The sequence below is a fragment of the Saimiri boliviensis genome, chromosome 5 (assembly GCF_048565385.1).
Source record: "Saimiri boliviensis isolate mSaiBol1 chromosome 5, mSaiBol1.pri, whole genome shotgun sequence".
NCBI lineage: Eukaryota > Metazoa > Chordata > Mammalia > Primates > Cebidae > Saimiri > Saimiri boliviensis.
The window spans coordinates 143,142,614-143,167,322 of NC_133453.1; the positions used below are offsets into that span (position 1 = coordinate 143,142,614).

At 41.0% G+C, this 24,709-nt stretch overlaps 1 protein-coding gene across 8 annotated transcripts in view; it reads left to right on the top strand.

Moving 5' to 3' along the window:
• Positions 1-4,880: 4,880 nt before the first annotated feature.
• The window catches only part of MEF2A (myocyte enhancer factor 2A), a 142,240-nt gene continuing 122,411 nt past the window's right edge, over positions 4,881-24,709 (top strand). For 3 of the 8 annotated variants that reach the window (XM_039479891.2, XM_074400094.1, XM_039479892.2), the window contains exon 1: positions 4,883-5,026. The gene's annotated coding sequence lies outside the window, so the exon portion shown is untranslated. Of the gene's footprint in view, positions 5,027-5,415; positions 5,675-24,709 lie in introns of those variants that run through there. The other 5 variants (XM_074400096.1, XM_039479890.2, XM_074400090.1 and 2 more) reach the window with 4 other exon arrangements.

Sequence of the window (24,709 nt, forward strand, 5' to 3'; positions counted from 1 at the left end):
ACGGTGGTGGGCACCGTGGAGGCAGGGGTTGCAGTGAGCTGAGATGGCGCCATGTACTCCAGCCTGGGTGACAGAGTGAGACTGCATCTCAAACACACACAAAAAAACCAAAACTTTTTTTCCTCCTCCAAGAAGTCCCCTGCTAATGTGTCCAGTCTCATCTAGTTGTACCTTTCTCCAGCTCTTGAGGCTAAGGAGATATTGTCCCATAGGCATCTCAAATTCAACACAAGAGGAATGGAACCCATCCTATTTCTTTCTGTCCAGCCCAGCTCCTTCCATCTTGTCTTCCTCCAGTGTTCCCCACTTAAATAATGCTGCTACTGTCCACCCAGGAGCCTAAACAAGAAATCTGGGGGGCAACTGGGACTCCTCAACTCTCCCTAAGCTTTGGTTCAAAGGTTAGCAAGCCAGTGAGTTGTGACTTCTAAACAGCTCTCTGTTTTGCCCTGCTTTCTCATTTGTATTAGGAAACTGTCTTCATTCAGGTCTCCTTTCTTATCTCAGGTACCATCTGCATCAAATAGGTCCTCTGAAAAGTAGACTCCCAAAGATTCTGGTGCAGGTAGAGTGTTTGGAAGGTGATCCTAGGAAGTGAGAGGGGGAAAGGAGAAGAGGTAACAGAAGTGTGCAAATAAGTAGGTCACTACTGCTGTCAGTGGGGTCCCAATCTACTGGGACACCCCATCCCTCCACAAGAGGCTTTGGGGAGCAGGCCTCAGAAATGTCTTCCTGAGGTGCGAGGAACCCGGGATATTTCTCTACCAAGAACAGTCCCCTAGCTACACCATGCTCTCAAACAGACGCAAAGGAAGTCATCAGCATGGAGATCTTTGGGGATGGCAGCAGGAGAGGGTCTGACACCACTGGTACCTCCTAACTGGCTGTCTTGTCTCCAGGCTGGTTCTCCTCACCAACTGCCACTCCCTACGTAATCTTTCTAAAATGCCAAATAGCTCAAGCTTCTCACTTGCTTAAAATCTGTTGGTGGTTCACATTGCTTTCAGAATAATATCCAAATGGCTTGATCTTGACATGTTCATGATCTGCACCATCTCACTCCCAACTCCTCTTTCAGCTGCTTCTCAGTACTCAGTGTAGACTCCAGGCACACTGTGCTAGCTGTGGCGTCTGTAGGAGCCACATTTGAGGTCCCTGCATATAGCAGTCCCTCTGCCTAAGGGCTGCTCATAAATATTTAAGAAACATTTATTTGATTTTCTAGGACACTCCAGGCACTGTGCTAGACACAGTGAATACGATAAGGAATAAGTTATAGTTTTGGTCTTCAAGGAGCTCACTGTCTAAAGGGAGGAGACAGACCTGCAAATAGAAATACTTGGCCGGACACGGTGGCTCACGCCTATAATCCCAGGACTTTGGGAGGCCAAGGAGGGCGGATCACCTGAAGTCACGAGTTTGAGACCAGCCTGACCAACATGGAGAAACCCCATCTTTACTAAAAATATAAAATTAGTCTGGCATGATGGCATATGCCTGTAATCCCAGCTATTCGAGAGGCTGAGGCAGGAGAATCACTTGAACCCAGGAGGCAGAGGTTGTGGTGGGCTGAGGTTGCACTATTGCATTCCAGCCTGGGCAACAGGAGCAACATTCTGTCTTAAAAACAAAACAAAAATAAAATAAAATAAAGAAATACACTATAAGTTGAGTAAAACCTCACATTAGAGAAAATGATGCTTAAGTGGAGACTTGATGGATAGGCTTGATGCAGGTCCTCTGTAGACAGGAGGAAACAGGCTGGTGTGTACAGAGAAGCTTCTCAAATTTCTGAGTGGAGAAAGTGGGGTATCAGGAAGGAAGAGGTGAGGGAGAAGCTGGCCAGGTGGTCAGGGGTTCCTCTGGCTTCTAGGCAGCTTGAGCATTTTTCTTCACATCCAGACACAGCGAGGGCCCCTTTTGCATCCTATCAGGAGGTTTTCCAGATTCACTGTGGGCATTTCCTCCTCTCAGAAGCCTATTCTAATTCTTCCTTGTCCCTCCTTAGACACTCATCACCTGTGCTCTTCCTGCACCCTAGAAAATCCCTTATGATGGATTGTGTTTTAAGGTGTATCCTCCCCATCGCCTGCCAGCCCCTTTGAAGGAAGGGCTGCTGCTTCTGACCTGTGTCTCAGTGCCTGGCCCAGTGCAGAGCCCCTGCAGCTCAGAAACACCTGGACACGTGAGTGCCTTTTTTTTTTTGAGATGGAGTCTTGCTCTGTCACCAGGCTGGAGTGCAGTGGCGCAACCTTGGCTCACTGCAACCTCTGCCTCTTGGCTTCAAGTGATTCTCCTGCCTCAGCCTCCCGAGTAGCTGAGAGCCACCACATCTGGCTAATTTTTCTATTTTTAGTATGGATGGGGGTTTCGCCATGTTGGCCAGACTGGTCTCGAACTTCTGACCCAGTGATCCACCCGCCTTGGCCTCCCAAAGTGCTGGGATTACAGGTGTGAACCACTGCGCCCGGCCTAGTGCCTTTAAGGAGGCCAGACAGCGAGGAAAGACTGACAGCTGCTGCTCCTCAGTGCCTTCCAAGCCGGTGGCACATGTTTAAGTGCTCAGCACAGGGTCTTTGCCGAGCTAGAGACACTAGACTTCAGACATAGGTTTTCAACAGCTGAATAGAGGCTGTAGCAGTTTCATAAAATTGGTTGCTTTAATTACAAATAACAGTGATTTTACTCTGCTAATAGCTGTGCTCCAGAATTCTTAAACTTAACCTTCCTCCCTTCCTTCTCTCCTTCCTTCTCTCCTTCCCACTGCCTGCAATTCTCAGACAAGGGCTTCGACAGGGAGTGGTCGGGAGAGAGGCCCTCCCTAAGGTGATGCAAACACTCTTTTCATTTCTGCTTTGGCTGGACTCATGGTCGAGTTCTCTGCCTGACTTTTGGGGGTAACAATAGCATTGGAATGGGCAAGGGGTGGGCAGTCTGAGCTGAGTCTTCTGTGCCTCAGGAGGCTCAACTTCTGGAAGGGTGGGAGCTGGAGAGGAGCAATGAGGGTGACAACATCTTTTGGAACAGTGTGTTCCCATTGCCTCGTCTCCTTCCAGGGTGAGAGCAGGTGGCAAGGAGGGGCCCCCTGATCACTGTGCACCCACTCCAGACCCTAAGCTTTAAAGAATAAGTATCAGCTTGAGCATTATTCTTCACCTCCAGAGCAGAAGAGCCTGTTCTCCTGGAGCAGAAGAGCCAAATCCAGCTGGCTCTGCAGCTTCTGGCAGGTTAAAAAGCATGCATTTCCACATGACTTGCTGATTTACACCACATTTTGACATGTTTTAAAAACCTCCCTGCAGTCCCTTTTGCTGGCTCCCCTGAACGCTGATGTTGCGGAGCTCTCAGCAGAGCTCCAGGTTTATTTTCCGGCGTCTGCTGTCTATGTGCCACCTTTGTTTTGGGCTCTCCCCAGCACATTGCCCCGGTGTCCTTGAGGGAGGAAGCCAGCCAGCCTCTGGCTTCCTTTGTAACTTCCCAGTTCCTCTGCTCACGGCCTCTGCTCATCTGCTCACCCACCCCAACCACTTAAGTGCTGTGGGATTGAATTTCTCATCTTCAAATGCAAACAACCATTTGGCTTCGTGTCCATTACACAGGCACCTCTGGGGGCACATGCAGGCACTGTGGTCCCGAAAAACTCTTCGAAGGTGAGTGGCTTTCAGGATGAGAGGACCAACAATGGCTCATCTTCTAAAGACCTCTCTCGACAAAATCAATAGCCCCAGAAAACACAACAGCTGTCCCCAGCCTATCCCCTTTGCACTTGTCTCAGAAAAGGCTGCAGGCAGACTGGTCACTGGTTCACGTCCTCAGGGCCCTCCTCTGAAGCTGTGACCCTGACAGGTCACTTCAGCGCTCAGCTTCCCTTTCCTCATCTGTAAAATGGGAATAGAAACTGAATCTGCTTCACGGGGCTGTTGTAAGGATGGCATAAGCGGTCATATGCAAAGCATCCATCACATAGTTTACCGCTCCAAGCATCCTAGTACTATGATTGTCACGATAGGAGGCTGCTACTGTCCCGGGACGTGGGGAGCTCGGGTGGCCAGTCTGAAAGGGGCTCCTCGCCCTCGAGACCCCTTCAAGTGCCATTCTCTCCGGTCCCCTTAGGTCTGCTCCTGAGAGTGACCTGCCCGTGTCCCGGCGCGAGCACAGGTGCCGCCCTGACCAGAACGCGGGCGTGGCGAGCCCACATCTGGGGAGGCCGAGGGCGCCTCGAGCGAGGGAGGAGGCTGAACGCGCGTCCCGAAGGATCCGCCTGGCCCCGCCCCGCCCCCGGGAGCCCCGCCCCGCCCCGCCGCGCCCCGCCGCCTGGGTTGGCTGCCCCGCTGGCCACGCGCGGCGATTTGCCACGCGCCGCGTCACCCGGCCGCTCCCGGCTTGGGCTCCCGCGGGCCGGTCGGGGAGGCGGCGGCGGCAGCGGCTGAGCCGGGGAGCGGGGGCGGCAGGGCGCGACGCCGCCGGGCCGCCCCACCCTAGGAGGCGCCCGGGCCCTCATCAAGTGACCAGTATCCCTTCCAGGAGAACACGGTCCTTCAGAGGGCGGCGAGCTCCAGCCCGCGGCCGCGGCGCCAAGCCGCCGTCATCTCCTTCCTGTGCCGGGTGATCGTCTCCTCACCCACCCGGAAAAACATAGTCCGCCCCCACGTCCTTGTGGAATAGCGCCCGCTTCCAAGCACTGTGACTCTCTTTGCCCTATACTTGCCTTTCCCATTCCAAGTACTCTAGAACCCACCAGTCCTGAAAAGAAACCGATCAGAAGAAGCGAGGAAGGGAGGGAAAGGCAGGGCTGGCGGAGGGACACCGAGGCGCCGGCGAAGTGCGCACGCGCAGCGCGGCGCAGCGCAGAACGAGTTCCGGTCTGATCGGGGCCTGTCTCCTAAAAATAGCCCCGGTGTGGGGATTCGTGCGCGGATGTCCCGGCGAGTCCCGGGCTGAAGGAGGCGGCTCCGAGCGGCGCGGAGCGCTCGTGGCGGGCCCGGGCTGCGGCGTGTGAGCGCCCGCCAGCTGCACCGGAGACACGGTGAGGGCCGCGGGCGGCGGAGCTCAGTCCGCGGCGCGGGCAGTGCTGCAGGGGGGCGGCGTCTCGCTTAAGGGGGCGAGTAGGGGTTGGGTGTGGGTGCTGGGGCGGGGGACGGCACGGCCGGGAGGGTCGCCCGCGGGGCTCCCGGGGCCCCTGGACGAGGCCATGTCCGGCTGGGAGGGGGCCAGGGTCGCGGGGGCGCGTCGGCGGGGCAGGCAGGGGGCTGGGAGGCGGCGAGAGGTGGTCGGGTCGGGGTCTGCGCTGTGGAGCCAGGCGCCCGGGGAGGTGGGGGCGGGGTGCCCCGAGGGCGGGCCGGGGGGCTGGTGGGGCTCGCCTGGGCGGGCCGAGGGGAGCTCCGCCGCGCGGGCTGGTGGCGAGCAGGCTAGCCTCCCCGGGCGCGCACCGCTTGGGTCCGGGAGGCGGTGACGGACGTCGCCTCCTTGAAAGTTGAAGGAGTTCTCTGGGGACCTCGGCGCTTCTCCGAGGCGGTGCGCCCCGAGGGCCCTTTCCTCCCCCTTGCCTTCCGAGCCCCCGGGTCTACCCGAAGGGACTAGCCCCAAGTGCGGGGCCTTCTGCCCCGTTGGACTTGAAGAAGTTCCCCCACTTCTGCCTTGGGAGAAGACTGGTCTAACGGGGCGGAACGTTTAGGTACGAATTCCGCGAGTGTATGTGTAGATGTCAGTGGCGGGGTCAGTGCTTGGCGCGGACACCTGCGGTTGCGGACCCCCGACCGTGCGGAGAGACGAGGCGGGGACGGAGGGGCTGCACCGGGAACCGCGGTCTGCCCCCTCCCATCCAGGTAGATCCCAGCACGCAGGGAAGATTTTTTGTCTTAGAAACCTTGGTTTTTGGCTCGATTTCGTGCCTGTGAGCAGTGAGGGTTAAAGTGAGATAGTGCAAACAAGTTTGGATAAGGTGAGCAATCCTGAATTAAAAACAGCTTATCTTTAAAAATGTTAAGTATAGAATTGTTGCTCACATCCGAAATAGATTCCCGAGCTGTGAAGTGAGCCTCCCGTTACGGTCCAGCAGGGAACCGTGTGTAGCTTGAATGTAACATAGTGTTAACCTGCATTTTAGTTTACAGGGAGATTGGGATTCCAATAAATGTCGTATTAGTAAGGCCTGCTGTGATGTGTGAACAATAGCATATGTATTTTTAAGCAAATATTGTCTAACTTTTTTTCGGGCTTTTCGCACAGTATGTTTTTCTTGTGTCTTGGATCATCTGTCACTATATGAAGAGGAGGTTCTCTGAAGCTGTAATTAGGTGTACTTTACCCAAGAGTACTTTCCCTTTAAGAATCCAGCTGTGTTGTTTTGGCAACTGCTAAGTACTCTAGTTGTCAGTTTTAAAATCTGTGTTACCTTGGCAGTACTTGAACAGTCTGTGGAAAAGGTAAACAAAATAGTTCTTTTTTAAACATACAAAAGACATTTCTTTTAACATGAATTTAGGAAGTGAGGGTAAAAGTAAGTGTATTGTGCTATTATGGCTTTTGTATGTACATTTTTGTTTTTGTGTATTTTTGGAGAGCTGAGTCTCTATTCTTATTTATATTTTTCGATAAATTACAGCTTTAGTTTTAGGAAAAGAGTGAAAAGTTTTCACTAAAGCAGATGCCGATTTAGATTATGTTTAATGTCGTAAACACATCTGTATGTCATATAAAGCCTTAAGATCAGTATTTGTTGTATATGGTGATTCATTAATTGACATTAGAATCACCTTCATTTTAATTCTCAGTGAGCGTTGTTGCAAGAAGTTGTGGTAATGGTGTTATAATCAAAAGTATTGTGTAAAGTTAAAACTGGTGATTTGAATATTTGTGGACTCTAGAGAAACAATTTTGTTGAAGAGTGTGCTTCCACTGGATACTTAGTGAAAACAGTGACCGTGAAGTAATGGTGACCTCTCTAAATACAGTTATTTGCTTACCTTTTTCCTTTAATTTACACTGTGGTTATATATGAAATTATGGTTTTATTTCATATTAGAACAAAAGTGTTAAGATTATACTTAACTCTTTACTTGCCTTTTAAACAATTAAATTATGAGTGGTGGGTGTTCAGTGGAAGGAAAATAGCTTACTGAAGCTCAGAAATAATTGTAATGTCAGCGCGTTGAATTATGGTTTCAGAACAATTTTCTGTATTTTTGTTTTTATATGGTTATGTGTGACAAAGATTGTTTTTTCTGTAAATGCAATTGGAAATAATCTATTAAAAATGTTGAGTTGTTTCAAATGGTGATGTTATATTTTTCAAACCAATTTCATTACAATTTGCCTTTTCCATCTAGAATGCATTGTGGGTTAATACTAAACTTTTTTCCAGCAATAGCAATGTCATCCCTTAATTGGCTACCATAGAGAGGAATATTTAACTATATTCTGAGGGTGGCTAAGTAATTATGGAAATGTTTATTAGAATATGATTTTGGAGTTCGAAATAGTCCAGTTAAATCTCTTCAGTAGTTTTGTATTCTGATTTAGGAGGAAGAAGCCATGAACAAATTTGTTACTCTAAAGTAGCATGCTTGTCAGTTTTGGAAAACCCTATTTTTTCCTCCCTTTGGTGCTTTGAGTCTGGCAAGAAGAATGTAATGTAATGTACCAGGATCATGGGCATGGATTTAGGGGCATTTCTGATTTCAACTATTATTCTTTCTTGTCATCAGACTATGCCTTGGTTACTCATCGTACATATGAATGCTTCAAAGTCTAGCTGAAGTTTTCTTATATGTGATGAGGCTATGAGAACACTATTTGTGGACCGAAAATGGTCACTATTTCATTTTTCCAAATAAGAAGGACAATCTATACATTCTTAGTAAATTGAGAAGTGAGTGCCTTCTCTCCTAACGTTTAAATAATAAGTGTAAATATGGAAATCAGCTCAATCTTTAAGCTGGATAATCTCATGCGAGAGAATATTTTAACATATGCTGATTTGCAAACCCCAGTAGAGGAAGGCTGCTTGACTCTGTAGTCATATCTTGATTCAGATCAAGCTCCATTGCTGACAAAGTTGAGATATCTCCTGTAAAATATAAAGGATTACGCTACCTGCCCCATGTTAGAATTAAATGAGATAACGAGCATAAAAGTTCTAGCACACTACCTGAAGCTTAATGTGCAAAGATGCATATTGCCTGATCTCCCTGCATTCCTTCCGGCTTTCTTCTCTCCTTTCCTCTGAAGATTATATAGGTACCCTGCCCAGTACCTATACTTTCAGTGTTTCTGACCAAAAGGATTTCATATAATGTATTAGTAGAGAATGCTTGTGTATTGGTTTTGGATAAAATATCCCGGCATCTTAAATTCATTGTCAGATTATACATAAAGTGCTTAATTGGCTGTTTTAAAAATTAGAATTTTGATCTTGAACCATAGTTTATTTCTACTCTCCATAATCTCCCCAAATATTTTTCTAAAGATTAAAGTTAAATATAAGTAGTTTCCCACTCTGCAGTGAATTCTGTCTTTCAGGGATTGTCTGTGGGAGTGGTCTCTAAGATACAGTATTTAAAATTTAAAGTTAGAAGAATACTTTTGTAACCTACCTGGAATAGGTATTTTAAAATAGCTTTATTTACTAAAGAAAAGTTTTAAAAAATTTTAGTATTGAAGAATATTTTAATACAACTTTAGTGGTTAATCTCATTTTTTAATACTTGTATTTGGTCTGTGAATATAATCATTTTTTGTGTGTATAGTTTATCTGTGTGCCTTATAATAAATGGACCTTGGGTCCAGTTTATTATAATTAAGAGTGTAAATCCATTTGTTAATTAGTAAGTCTTAACGCATAGCACAGGATATATATAGGTTGGTACTTATTTAATAAGTACTACATTTTTATATAGATGCTTTATTTATACTTTAATAATACTTGTATTTACTGAAATTGATATTTACTGAATTTAATATTTTAATTATATTAGTAGTTGAGATGAAATTATAAGCTATAAGCATACGAATTTAAAAAATTAGCTCCTGTGAGGTGGAATGCCATATTTAAACATTGATGTATGAAGGCAGGTAATTCACTTCATTACTCTTTTAACAAGTGATGTTGGTAAAAGCTGTAGGAACAAACATGGGCAAAAAACATATAATCAAACTTCTAGTAAATACCAACTCAGGCATGTCTTTTTATGGTTGTCTTGAATTAATACTAATTTTATTTCCTTGCACAAAAATATAAACTTCAAAAACAAAATAACAAAGCAAAAAACATCAAAAAAGAAAAAATAAAAACAAAGCAAAAGCAAAATAAAACAAAAACCTTTACTATATGGACTTAAAAAAATTCTCACCATTATTAAAGTTACATGCTTTGGGAAATGTTTTCAGTACTGGGCAGTAAGTTTATACTGCATGAGCTAGACTTTTTTACTTGGTTACTTGTGTGACTAGCAGCATGCATGTGCAGGATGACTTGGATTCATTTGAGTTATGATTTGTGACACTTGGAACAAAGGGCTGCTTCCCATTCAGCCTGGTACAAGAACTTGTAACTTCTGGGCTTAATATAAAACAAGTTGGTCTTGCATAGAGTAATACTGTATATGCCTGTTACACCTCTCATCTTCATTTTTAGCAGTCCATCTTCTGCATAGAAATTGGAATTATATTTCTAATATTCAGATCTATATGTCATTTCTTCTTAAACAATAAAAACAACTTTGATGGTATATGAGATCAATAGAGAGGCAGTAATGTAAGGGGTAGAAGTTTGGCCTATGAAATCAGACTTCCTGGCTGGGTGGGTGGCTCATGCCTGTATCCCAGCACTTTGGGAGGTGGAGGCGGGTGGATCACCTGAGGTCAGGAGTTTGAGACCAACCTGGCCAACATGGTGAAACTCCGCCTCTATTAAAAATACAAAAATTAGCAGGGCGTAGTGGCTTATACCTGTAATCCTAGCCACTCGGGAGGCTTAAGTACGATAATTGTTTGAACCCAAGAGGCAGAGGTTGCAGTGAGCCGAGATTTTGCCACTGCACTCCATCCTGGGCAATAGAGTGAGACTCCATCTCAAAAAAAAAAAAAAAAAAAAAAAAAAAAAAATCAGACTTCTAAGTTAAAATACTCTACTAACTGTGTTCTTACTTACTTAACATTTTGTGTTCTTTGGCTTAGTGTATAAAATAGTAATTATAACATTATACAGTTTTTGGGAGTATGATATGTGTATTATAAAGTGCAGTGTCTGGTATATAACATGCATTAATTTCCCGCCTACTGTTGTTACTACTACTGCTGTTGCTATTAGTCATGGCTCACTTTATAATATGATTCCATCCTCTCTTTCGAGGCCCGTTTTCAGCCATCACCTTTCAGTTTCTATGACCTAGTTAAGGCCAACTATTAGCGCTAATCTGAAAAGGCAATATGTTTCCATGCTGGTGACTACTACTTTTATTTTTCTAGCCCAGGCTTCTCTTGAGCTTGATAGTCACTTGGAAATCTAGTTGGAATCTCAAATATAAATGATACAGCTAAAAATACCTATTTTTCCTCCTTCCCCAGCCTTCTTCCTACCCCTAGACCCTGGTGTCTCTGTTGGCATTCCCCATATCCATAAATGGCAGTACCCAAGCCCAAAACTTAAGATATTATTCTTAATTCTTTCCATTTCTCTCAAATCCAATTAATCCTTAAGTCCTGTCATACCTTCACAGTTTATCTTGAGCAGTCCACTGCTGTTTGTCTTCACTGCCACCTCTTTATTTTAAGCCATCATTCTCTTGCATGAAATACTGCAGTAATCTTCTAAGTGGGCTTCTTATTTCTCTGCTTGCTCCACACAAGTTTTTTTCTTCACACAGCACCCCTGAGAATCATTTTAAGAGCCTATATTGGATCGTATTTCTCTGCTTAGACTCTTCCAGTGACTTCCCATTCCTCTGAAAATCAAGTCTGTCCTCCATTCTGTGGCCTAAATGAGCCTGAATGATCTTTTTCCTTCTCATTCTTCCCCTCTTTCATTGGATGTCAGCCAGGAAGGGCTCTCACTGTTTCTTAAACCCTCTACACTCTTTCTTCTTTTAGGGCCTTTGCACTTTTTGTACTCCCTTCTTGGGATATTCTTCAAATGTCTGGCTTGCTCAGGCACTTTGGAGCTTGCTTGGCCTAATCTCACCTCTTACTCAGAGGCCTAACCTGACCATCCTATTTAATATTGTACTCTATCATTTTACTCTCTTTTAACCAGATTATTTCCTTCAAGACAGTTACTGTAATTTGTGTGTACCTGGTTTATTTAGTTATTGCTTATTTATGGTATTGTCCATTAGCTGAATATAAACTCCATGAAGGCAGAGGCCTTGTTCATCTTATTCTTAGCTGTATCCCCAGGCATTAGCATGCTGCCTGGCACTTGAAAGACAGTAAATATTTGATACTTCTGTATCTTTGTTCATGTTTTTGTCAATGATTGCAGTGCTCTCTTTGCACATACAGTAATAGTTACTGAACTACTTATCCTTTACGTCTTAGCTCAAATGTCATCTGTGGTATTAGTTTTAATTTCCTAGACAAAAGATTTTTACTCTTGCTCTTGTGTACTTCTGAAGCCCTTGATATATGCACTATTTGTAGAGTAAATCCCATGTTAGGTATTTATAATATTATAATTGATGTCACTCTTTTCTGCTAGGCTGAGTTGCTGTGTCAAGGACCAGCTGGCTCTTTTGTGTGTTCAGTATCCACCAATCAACCTGTCATAGTACATATGGTGAATTCCCAGTAAATGTTGAATTGAGTAGAAGTTGTGCTAGCCATCTGAAATAACCAGCCACAGACCAGTTTTACCAAATCACACTTTAAAAATCACAAAATTACTTTCTAGATTATAATCTTATTTTATGTTTTCTGTTGACATACTGTCATCATTCTAAGGGCAGGAATTTGAGACCTTTGGAGCTCAAGTGTCATTTCCTCAGATTCTATATAATAAAGACTACATTATAAAGAGCCCTTAAGGCAGGTGTCCCCAAACTTTTTACACAGGGGGCCAGTTCACTGTCCCTCAGACCATTGGAGGGCCGCCGCATATTGTGCTCCTCTCACTGACCACCAATGAAAGAGGTGCCCCTTCCTGAAGTGCGTGGGGGCCGGATAAATGGCCTCAGGGGGCCGCAGTTTGGGGACACCTGCCTTAAGGTATGTTAAAGAATTTTAACTGGCCAGGCGTGGTGGCTCATGCCTGCAATCCCGGCAGTTTGGGAGGCTGAGGCAGGTGGATCACAAGATCGAGACCATCCTGGCCAACATGGTGAAACCCCGTAAAAATAAAAAAATTAGCTAGGTGTGCTGGCATGTGCCTGTAGTCCCAGCTACTTCGGAGGCTGAGACAGGAGAATTGCTTGCACCCGGGAGGCAGAGGTTGCAGTGAGCTGAGGTTGCAGTAAACCGAGATTGCACCACGGCACTGCAGCCTGATGACTCTGTCTCAAAAACAAAACAAAACAAAACAAGAATTTAGACTTTATTTTGGGGAAAATGGATGGAATGATCCTAAACCTTGGAGGAAACTGGTTAAAAAGACAATGCTGGTTACATGGTGGAGGAGAGTGTGGTTACACTTTGAAGAGAGTTAAGACTGTTAGGCATGGAGGATGTTTAGGAGAGCTTTATAAAAAATTATTTGAAAAGGATAAAGTGGCTTACATCTATGTTAGTATGTTAGTGGGAGGAGGGTTGAAGAAATAGGTGGATATGAGAGATATCTAGGAGATAGGATTAAAGGACTCAGTGATGGAGGGCATGTTGAATGTGAAATTTAAAAAAAGGATGGTTAGAGGGCAATGATTAGATTTGGCTTGGGCAGTGAGGGGAATGAATGGTCTGTTTACCGAAATGAGGATAGGAGGAGGAGCAGATTTGAGGGAAGATGATGACTTTATTTGTGAGAGAGTACCCCAGAAGAATAAAAAGGTGTAGGCAGAGAGTGGGATGTATGAATTTACTATTAAAAATGGGGCAATTCCTGATGATGAAAAGGTCATGGATTGAGTATTTGAAGAGAAGTGGAAGGGAAGGTACGAAATTGTCAGGGAACTGAGAGGATTTATTTCTAAAACCTGAGGACGTGTCTGCCGTAAGGTGGGGCACCCTGTTTTAGATGATCTCAAGGTATTTAATGTTTGGTCTTGGAAAACAGAAATCAAAAATTATAAATACTATATGATCAATAAGATTATCTCAAGTTAAATAAAACAAAATCCCTCACAAAGATAAAAACTTTTTTCCTAAACAAAGCAGGGTACTATTTATTCTAGATATTTAATATGCTTCTCAGTAATGGCTAAAAATCATGAAACATATCAAGCATACAAAAAAGGTAGTGAATAATGTAATGAATATTAGCAGAAAGAATGCAGTGGACATCTCGTAGTCCCATTGTCCTTTTTCCTTTTTGGAGATAAAAACTTGGATTTACTTTTCTCATCGATTTGTTTTTAAAATGACATATATGTTGCTGAACAATATGTAGTGTTTTCATGTTTGAAAACTGTATTCAGTGGTACTGAACTCTTCAATACTTTCTGCAGTTTGTCTCAGCAAATATCATAATATAAATCTTTTCAGTATATAATGAACTGAGCATTAACATTAGAACAAAGCAATGAGAAACTATGTCATTGATGAATTATTTTGAATTGCCATAGGAATTGTAATAATTTACTTGCTTGTGTATAAATGAAACTGATAATCATGAATATTCCTTTTTGTAAATGTTTCCATCCATAAAAGACAACATTGAAAAGTTTTTATTGTGGAATAATATTGGATTTAGAGAAAAGTTGTAAAAATAGTATTGTGTAGAGTATTTGCAGTTACTGTTTATTCAGCTTGCTTTAATGTTGGAGAACTATATAACCATAATGTAAATACCAACACCAGGAAAGTAATATTGGTTTGATACTATTAACTAAACTGAAAACCTTTTTTGTATTCAATCAATTTTTCTTCTAATTATGTTTATCTAAGTTTCAATCCATAATCCCACATTGCATTTATTTGTCGTGTTTCTTTATAGTCTCCTGAAATCTGTGATATTAACTCACATTTTTCCTTGTCTTTGATGCTTTTTTTTTGAAGAGTACTGGTCTTTGTCTTGTACAATGTCTTTCAATTTGGATTTCTCTGGTGTGTTCTTATGATTAACTTGGGATTATACATTTTTGGCAATATACCGAAGTAATGGTATCACATCAGGAGGTATGTTTACCGGGGGCTACTGATGTCACTGTCTTATTACTGGTTATGTCAGTCTTGTTCACTTAATTAAGGTAACATTAAGTGATCTCTCCCCTGTAGTTTTTCTTTGTTAGTTGATAAATATTTTTGGGGAGATACTTTGAGATTATGCTAATTTCTGTTTTTTCTTCAAACTTTTATCCATTCACTTTACCATCTGTTGCTGGAACTTACCTGTGATACTTACTACTCTAGTATTAACCTCATGATGATTTTGTGATTTCCTTCTTCCTTTCTCATTTATTTATTTAAATTCTTCTTTAATGAAGAGGTGTCCCTTCTCCCTATTTATTCATTCATTTATAGACTCAAAGGTATATATTTTGTAGGTTGTAATCTGATGCTGTCACTTAAGTTAGTGCTCAGATTGTTCTGCTTTGACGTTGAGAGCGCCGTTAGGTTGGTTCCTTGTCCTTTCCACACACCCCTGTCCTTTTAAAAGCACTTCTTCACTTTCTGGCTCATCTTGCATTTTACCTGCTCCAACATTGTAATCATCTTCTTTTCCAAAAAGCCCTGGCTCCTTGTTTTGGGGGATAGCATTTAGAAACCAAGATCTGGGTACTAGGACTGCTGCTCATTGCTACTGAGGAGTCATTTTTTTTCTAGGCCCTCTCAGCAGACAGAGCGAAGAAATATGTGTATGTGTCTGAACCCACACATTTAACACATCCACAGTCAATTCTGCTATAACACAGTGTATGTGTTCCCCCAAATCACTATGTTATGCATAATCATGCAGTGAAAGCCACAGGGTTTGTGTAATCAATGAGGTTGAGACATAGCCTTAAAAAACTTCGTCACTGACACATTAAAAGAAAGGATAGGAGCTTGAACCTGATTAAAATAGCACGGTTTTAGACACGTTAAGCCATTAATGAATACCTAAGTACATAATAACTGTGTTACTTTACCATGAAAAAGATATGAAGTTTGCTTATGTGAGTGTCCTGAGGTGTGATTTTTGAGTTACTGTGAAATGGTGGAAAGAGAGTTATCAGATGAAACCACCAGATGTGGATAGATGGGGCTCATAACACATGAGCTGTAGTAGCTCATTTTCATTTGAATCGGTTCTTCCTTGGGTGCGTTGCAATTTAGTCTTCATATCTATACTAATTTTGTGTTTTTTTCATTTTTCAGAATTTAGCCAGCTTTTAAAATTTCTCTTTGTATTTTGTTCATTTAGTTTTTAGATTTTTGATTCAGGGTGTTTTTCATAGCGTCAAATGCTGTTTAAATATATTTTATTGTCTTTTGAGTATTAGCTTATAGTTTTCTTCTGCTTTCAGGTCTTTTTTTGGAGGGGTGGGGTTGGGGGTGGGAGTGGGCAGGGTTCCTTGCTGGATATTTACCATGTTCTATTTCTTAATTTTCTGGACTTTTCTTTTTTTTTTTTTTTTTTTTTATTTTTGAGTCAGAGTCTCACTGTGTTTGCCTGGCTGGAGTGCAGTGGCACGATTTCAGCTTCTTGCAACCTCTGCCTCCTGGTTTCTAGCGATTCTTGTGCTTCAGCTTCCCAAGTAGCTGGGATTACAGGCGGCATGTGCCACCATGCCTGGCTAATTTTTTGTATTTTTAGTAGAGACGAGACTTCACCGTGTCGGCTAGGCTGGTCTGAAACTCCTGGCCTCAAGTGATCCACCTGTCTCGGCCTCCCAAAGTGCTGGGATTACAGGCATGAACCACTGTGCCCTGCCTTGTTCATTTTTATCGTATTGGGTTGTTTTATAGGATTCCTAGTTTAATGATTCTCTTTTCTGTCAGTATAGAGTAGTCCTGTTACTTCAGTGGTTTTTATTTGTTTCAGTGGTTGGAGAAGAGTTGTGGAACTTGTGATTTTATGAGTCTTTGAAGGTCTTGTAGAACCTTAAATATTCCCCCTTTTCTTTTTCCCTTTACCTTACAGTTACTGAAGGATAGTTTCTCCTCCCTTTTGCCCATTTTTGCCCCTTGCCAGAAGCCGTGTGTTTCAGAGTACCTCTTTATGTGGCCCTTCAAATTAACAGAATTTTGAAATTCCTTCCCTGTAGTCTGTGTTTTGATCTCTCCAGACGCTTCTCTGCTATTTACAGATTTAGGATGGGTTTAATATTTCTGATGGCCTTTCCAGATTATTCTTAGGCCGCATTGCTAGCCAGCGTCTTGCCACAAAACCTTGGGGTTTCAGATGGATGAGAGCTTGAGGGATTAAAGAGTTGGGGTGAAAGACAGTTCAAGAGATCAGTTGCTGGGATTTGGTGACCTTTTTCCCCACCCCTCACAGTTTTGCATTTATCAGCATTCTTTGTCTTAAAGCTGTGCTATGTGGTTTTCTATAGAATTTCCTTTTCCTTTCTTGTTTTTTTGCAAGGTTTAGGGAGAGTATTTTAGAGTTGCATAGACATGCTTGCCAACATTGTCCTCAGTTTCTAAAGTCTCTACTTTTAGAGGAGCGAGGAAAACCTGTTTGCCTTATCCTGCCAGTACTAATAAAGATTTTAGTTAGGAAAAGACATAGGCAGTCAGCTTCACTGGTGAGCTAGAGTCTCCGGAAAGTATCATGAAAGAGGAGAAATAGACTACATTTAAATGCCCTTACTTCATTTCTGATAACATGCAAATGCTGGTTCTGGGTTATTGCAAATCGTACTGTTTTTTTCTGGAAAGCAAGTTTATTCGAAGGTTTGTATCTGTAATATAAATTGGAAATGCCTTGGTTTTATTATTATATGAACGAGTTAAAACCTGTATTTGGCCAAGGGCTTCCTTTGATGTTTTTTATTCTAATGTCAATCTAACATAAGATGTTTTCTGAAAAGGTAACTTCTAAATTTGTGAATTGATTTGGTAGATGTTAACTTTTTGCAATTAAACTTCATTATCTCTTTATATATTCTACTTTTGATTTTCTTGGTTTTATTTTATGGTTTTGACAGTTACTTCCAGTAAATGGTAGATATGATGATATTCCTTGACTCTACACTTGCTATTGTGTTTAATAAGATGGCACTAAATCTGTTTGGTAGCTAAAGTTAATTAGTTCTCTCTCTTTTATGCCTTTTATCTATTTTTTTTAACTTGAGAAATTTAACAAAGTTGGAATTGTGTAGAAGTTCTTTATGCTTGTTTTTTATAATTTAGTTGCTTAAAATATTTATTACCTGTGAACAGTTCTTTCCCTAGAAATACTAAGTAGTCTGTCATTATTTTCTGTTGGTAGTAGAAATAGACTTAACATCATTAGTCATTATACATTTCTTTTTGTAAAAATATCAACCAGAATTAAAGGGCATATTGGCTTTTAACATCAGAATTCTATCATAATATAAATTAAACCCTTTTACTATTAATGACACAGCTTTGGAGTTATCCACATGGCTTTCAAATGGTGTTTAAAGGCAATCAGTCTCTATGCTCATCTGTCTGTCACTGGAACTTCATTTATGAGCTTTCTTTTCTTTTTCATAGTTTCCACAAGTCTTAATGACTTGACAGGCTCATTATACCTTCATTTCCTTGTTTGATCATTTGCCAAAGCTGTTATTTTTTGAAGATTTTTTTTTTTTTTTAGGCAGAGTTTCGCTCTTTTTACCCAGGCTAGAGTGCAATGGCGCGACCTCGGCTCACCGCAACCTCCGCCTCCAAGGTTCAGGCAATTCTCCTGCCTCAGCCTCCTGAGTAGCTGGAATTAGAGGCACGTGCCACCATGCCCAGCTGATTTTTTGTATTTTTTTTTTAGTAGAGATGGGGTTTCACCATGTTGACCAGGATGGTCTCGATCTCTGACCTCGTGATCCACCCGCCTCGGCCTCCCAAAGTGCTGGGATTACAGGCGTGAGCCACCGTGCCGGCCCAAAGCTGTTACTTTTTATTGACTTCCCTTTTTTTTCTTTCAACTTGTAAATATGGTTAGCCCCTAAACAATGGCCTGGGCTTTGGTTCCCCCAAACCCTTCCTCTTTTGGACTCAGTCCCTTATCTGTTTCTCACTAGTCTAATGATTATTTCCATATTGTTGATTTGGAAATAGAAACATGTGTAAGCTATAGCTCTTTGCTTCTAGGAGTTAATAGCTTAGGGAGGATAAAATCCCATTAATTTACTAAGTGATATGCAAATCTTACATATGGATTAGGAAGTTCAGGGAAGAAAGAGTTTAGAGGTGTTCAGAGGATGCTTCATGGAAGGATTGACATTTGAGCTGGATATCAAGTTTTTGTGTCAGAGTTGTGGAAAAAATACACTACATATAACAGTTTGAGGAAAAGAGCCAAAACAGAAAAAGGAGAGCTGCGTATTGGACACAGTTTTGGAGAGTTTTTCAGAAGTAGAAGATGGTAAAGTGGGAAAGAGCTTGAGGCCAGATTGTAGTGCTGCTGGAATGTTCAGCAGTTTGAATTTTGTTCTTCAGGTTAAAAAAAAACTGTTGACATTGCGGTGTCTCAAGCCTGTAATCCCAGCACTTTGGGAGGCCGAGGCGGGTGGATCACAAGGTCGAGAGATTGAGACCATCCTTGGTCAACATGGTGAAACCCCGTCTCTACTAAAAATACAAAAAATTAGCTGGGCATGGTGGCACGTGCCTGTAATCCCAGCTACTCAGGAGGCTGAGGCAGGAGAATTGCCTGAACCCAGGCGGCGGAGGTTGCGGTGAGCCGAGATCGCGCCATTGCACTCCAGCCTGGGTAACAGGAGCGAAACTCCGTCTCGAAAAAAAAAAAAACTGTTGACATTTTTTAAGCTTGGAAGTGACCAAAGACTTCTTTAATATATCCATGTAAGATAATGAAGATCATGTGTCTGTCCTTTCTTATTACTATTAACATTAATAATTATTAATAAAGCTTGGTGCCTTTTTAAAGAATAATGCTCAGGATGCTTTTTAGAAAGCACAGTGGTAGGCTCATTCTTTGATGTTTGAAAGGAATTGGTAGGAGTACACAGCTTTCAAGTGGAAGATTTGGGTAAAGATTGTTCTTTTCTCGTTCTTCCTTGTATCCTATTTTCTTCTTGATTTCCTTTCCCAGGCCAGACTGTGCTATCCTTGAAAAGTGGATTCCTTCTAATTAGAAGTTTTTCTTTTTTGAAATCTGATAGTATTTTTTCTGCCTTACTGTATTGTTCGTATTTGACCTTATGCTAAGGTAGTAGATATATACACACTGCATTGAAGGTTTTTATGCTTGTCTTATTTCTTGTATTCTCTTGACTTTGTGATCCACCTGCCTCGGCCTCCCAAAGTGTTGGGATTACAGGCGTGAGCCACCACGCCCTGCTGGTAATTATTATCTTTATTCTTCTGTGTGTAATGTGTCCTTCCACTCCTTTGGCTTCTTGTAAGATTGACTCTATGTGACTGGATTTCAGCAATTTATTAGTATGTGCCTTGGTGTGGTTTCTTTGTGCTTAATCTGCTTTATGTATACTGAGTTTCTTGAAGATGTGTGTTCAGTTTTCCTCAAATTAGGAAATATTTTGGCCCTGTTTCTTCAGATATTTTTGTTTTCTTTTCTGCAACTCCAATTATACTATTTTTAGATTGCCCTTGATACTCTCACAGGTTCTTGATGATCTGTTTTTGTTTTGCTGTTTTTGCTATTTTTACATCTTCAATTTTGTGATCGTCTTTTCTGCAGTTTAATCTACTGTTAATGTCATCTAGTTACTTTTTGAGCTATTGCATTTTTCATGTTTAGAAAATCCATTTTATTCTTTTAAAAATTACTTTCTTTTCTGTTCCTTTAAAAAATCCTTTTAACATATTTATAATATTTTGAAGTTTATGCATTTAAAGACACCCTCTCTTACTTCTGGGTGTCTTTCTTTTTATCAGATTTCCCCTAGTGGTGTGGGTCACACGTTTTGTCATTTTCTTATGTTTAGTGAGTTTGATTGACTCCTGGAAACTTACCACACTGTTGTCTGGATTTTGTTGATTTCCTCTGAAGAGATTTTAATTTTGTTTTGGCAGACTGATAAATTTTTTGCAGACATATATGAACCTTTTGAGCTTGCTTTTACACTTTGGCCATTTCTAGTGTAGCCTTTACTGTAGGAGTAGGTTAGCACTTGGAGGTGCTGCTGTGTCATTTTCTAATGATTGCCCATGTTTCTTTGGGTGGAACTTGAACATTCTCAAGTCTACTGTAATCTTTGGGGATTTTTTAAATACTGCATTTTGATCATTGTTCTTTGCCTGGCCTTGTGAATTTCACTTTATTCAATCACACATTCAATGAAAAACTGTAGTAGCCATTAGCCATATGTGGCTGTTGAGTGCTTGAATTGTGGTTATTCTGAATTTAAATGTGCTGTATGTGCAAAACACACTGTATTAGCCTGTTCGCATTGCTGTAAGGGAATACCTTAGACTGGGTAATTTATAAAGAAAAGAGGTTTATTTTGACTCATAGTTCTGCAGGTGTACAAGAAGCATACTGCCGACATCTGCCTCCAGATGGACGTGTCAGGAATGTAACAGTCATGGTGAAAGGCAGAAGGGGAGCAAGCTTGTCACATGGTAAGAGAAGAAGCAAGAGAGAGGCAGCAAAAGAGAGTGGGTAGGGGGAGGTAACACACTCTTGAACAACCAGATCTTGTGTGAACTCAAAGCGAGAACTCACTCATTGCCAAGAGGAGGGCACCAAGTAATTCATGAGAAATCTGCCCCCATGATGCAAATACCTCTCACCAAGTCCCACCTCCAACACTGGGGATTACATTTCAACATGAGCTTTGGGTTGAGACAAATACCCATTCGTATCACATACACTGAATGTTAGGGACGTAGATGAGGAAAACATATATAAAAATTTCACTTTTTAAATATCAGTTACATCCTGAAGTAATATTATGAATGTATTGGGTGGTATACATTGTATTAAAATTAATTTCACCTTTTTACTTTACAATGTGGTTACTAGAAAACTAAAAATTACGTTTTAGGTTCATACTATGTTTCTTTTGGCAGTGCTGCTCTAGAATCTTTCTACAGGTTTCAGGAGCACTTTCTCTCCTGAGTACCATCATTTTTTGCTAATCTGTCCCACAAATTTCCACTACCTTGGACTTCCTGAATTTTTATTTGTCTCTTGTATTCAGCCAGTCCTCTATTTTCTTCTTGGCTTCCCTTCCTTGCACTGTTTTCCTGACTGTGCATCGAAGCATTTGTAGGGGACAGTTTGTCTTTTTCCAGGCCTCACAGTGCTGAGCTGCTTATTATCTGATGTTTTAAAATTGCAGTTTTATATGTTTATCAGTTTCCTAGTTTAGTTCAATGGGAGAGCATGTTCAATACCAGTTACTACATCATGGCTGGAACAAAAATCTTAAGGCATGAGGAGATAGGTGCTTATATGAGTTCACCCTCATTTGAATTAAAAATACCCATTGCAGTGAATCCTAAATTTTGCTTACAAATGAAATTCATAATTTTGTGAGTTTCATTTTGGATTGACTTAAGAACTGTTTGTTTTCATATGTAAACTTTTGTTTTCTTTGATACTGCATTATGCTAAATACAGAAGCATCCAGTGAAATTTTGATAGTTTTCAAATGTAAGATAGTACAAATAGTTTGAATGCTGGTTAAAGTCATTTCATTTAACCATTCTTACTAGCATGGAAAACTGGAAGCTGAGTAAGTTAAACCGTGGTATAAAACATGATATTCAGCACTTAAATGTCCATGAAATGATAATGCTTCAAAGGTCTTGTTTCTTTCAGTAGTACCTTTTATTTTTAAAAAAGGTGTTTTATTTTGTTTTGTTTGTAATCACCTATTGTTTGAGATAGGAAAAAAACAAATTACAGTTTTTTGTACTCTTTCATACACCACTCACCACAGGTTACTTTGCCTCGGGTTACCAAAATGTGTGTGGGGATTTCCCATAAAGCAGTTCACCAGTGGACACCAGTTGGATTTCCTATAATTGAGTTCAATTCTGTTGATATCTACCTGGAATGGCATCAGATCCTACAGGTTTGAGGGCTTAGCCTGACAAGACTGGCCCACTTAGTATGTCAGTTGCAAGTCCCTGGTTGTGACCTGTACTTCTGACCAATTGGTTATAAATCAGGGGTTCTCACTACCCCTTCTTCTGATTTGATTAATTTGCTAGAGCAGCTCACAGGACTCAGGGTAACACTTACATTTACCCATTTATTATTAAAGGATATTTATTATAAATGACCAGTTGGAAGAGATGCACAGGGCAAAGTGTATAGAAAGGGGCACAGAGCTTCCATCCTCTATCTGTCATGTTACCATCCAGTAACCTCCACATGTTCAGCAATCTGGAAGTGCTCCAAACCCTATCCTTTTGTTTTTTTGTTTTGTTTTGCTTTTTTTAAGGGTTACCTAGGCATGATTGATTATATCATTGACTGTTGGTGATCAACTCAACCTTCAGCCTGTCTCCCCTTCCGAGAGATTGGGGGTTGGGGCTGAAAACATCAACCCTCAATTCATGCCTAGGTCTTTCTGATGACCAGCACGCATATGGAAGCTACCTAGAGCCCCTAGTCACTCTTCATTTCACTTAACACTCTGGCAGAAATCACGTATATATTTCTTACTACATCATGTTATTCCTATCCGTGTGATTTGTGTGATATTATTATAATTTTTATTTCCGGTTATTGTCATGTAGAAACGTTAAATGTATTTTAAAGGGTATTGTGAAATTATCAGCAATTGCAAATATTTCACAGAAGGTACCTACTTGTTACTTACATGATGTGTATGATATATAGGTATTGATGTGCAGTGTATATTTGAACCTGCTCGAATGTACTGGTCCTCTGAGACTGAGATTTGCTTTGCTGTCTTGAATCTATTGCTATAGGAGGCGTTCATTTTTCTCCTCCTCTCTTTATTTAACAAAAGCACCTACTGAATTGTGGTTATGTATAGCAGTTAAAAACATTCCTGGATTCTAACCCTGGCTTCACCACTTTACTAGCTGTATAACCTTGGGAAGTTGCATCTTTAGTGTTTGCATTCCCTCTGGAGAATAGTAATGGGGTAATAATGAGATTGTTGTTGGCATTACATCAGGTAATGACATGTAAAGCAATTAGTATGCTGATTAGCATATGATAAATACTCAAGTATTACTGCTGCTCTTGTAGTTGTTGTTATTGCATTAGGCTTTCCCTGGATACATTGTCTATAATTTTAATCTTCTTTCTCCGACAGTACTTCTTTCCCTGCTTAATTTTTTTTTTTTTTCTCATTAAGGACTTTTCCACCAACCTACCACATATACTATATATTCCTTATTCACTTTATACTGTAGGTCTCCCCACTAGAATGTAAGTAAGGTCTGTGAAGTCAGGAATTGTGCCTGGAATATGTTGCATACTCAGTAAATATTTTCCAAATGAATTATATTGATTTGTGGGCCAGATGTTGACTAGATATTGGAGATACAAAAATGAACAAAGTACAAAGTTCCTTCTTTTAAAAAAGCATTTGGTATATTAGCAGAGACTCATACTTGAACAACTGATTATGGTAATTTTACCCCCTGGAAGTGATGGTGATAGTTAAGGTGTACTGAGGATGGTGTCACAGAATGTGTCATGGAACTGGACATTTGATCTGTATAAGAGACAAAGGAGAAAGTTATCTCCAGGTGGAGGAGAAAACAAAGTTAAAGAGCTTGATAGTTTTGGCAGTGGCTTGTTGTCCAGGTTAACAGTGTATGTCAATGAGTAGTAGAGGGAGATAGGGATCGCAGGTAGAGGTCCGGGTTGTCTTCCTTTTAGATGGACAGAAGCAATGGGATATGAAGTTTCAGTATATGAAATTTGATGATAACTGACTCAGCACTAACATTTTAGTTTAGTTTTTTTTCAGAGTGTGTTTCATTAGAGATTATTGTAAAAGAACTATAAAAACTTGATTATTTTATAATACTGTCTTTTAGAAACTACTTGAAAACTAAGTACAAAATACATCATTAGTAACAGTACATTTATAGAATTGAGGAATGCATTTTGTTATGAAAATATGTACTATTATATATAACTATCAAATTTGTGTTTAATCACTTGTTTGCCATAGGCCAAATAGCTAAATTTTAGCTTCACTTTGAATGATTGTATTTTAGAAGTTGATAAAATACATTTGAGGAATCTTTTTCTTTTCTGCGTTTTAGTACAATTAGATTAAAAGCTGAAATTGGCATTTTAAAGCAAGCGCCTTTTACCTTTGCAAAAAAAGCTATGTTTATGTGTTTTTATATCTTTTAAAGTTTGAGCTTTTAATATTTAATTTGTTAATATAAAAAGAATACTTGGCAGTTTGTGTTTTCTCCCCCTCTAGAGGAGGTGTCCATTTCCAAATGCAAAATCAGTATTATACTGCTGAATCAGATTCAAAAGATTGGTGTTTCTGTGGAGAAATTATCATTTTCATTTGAT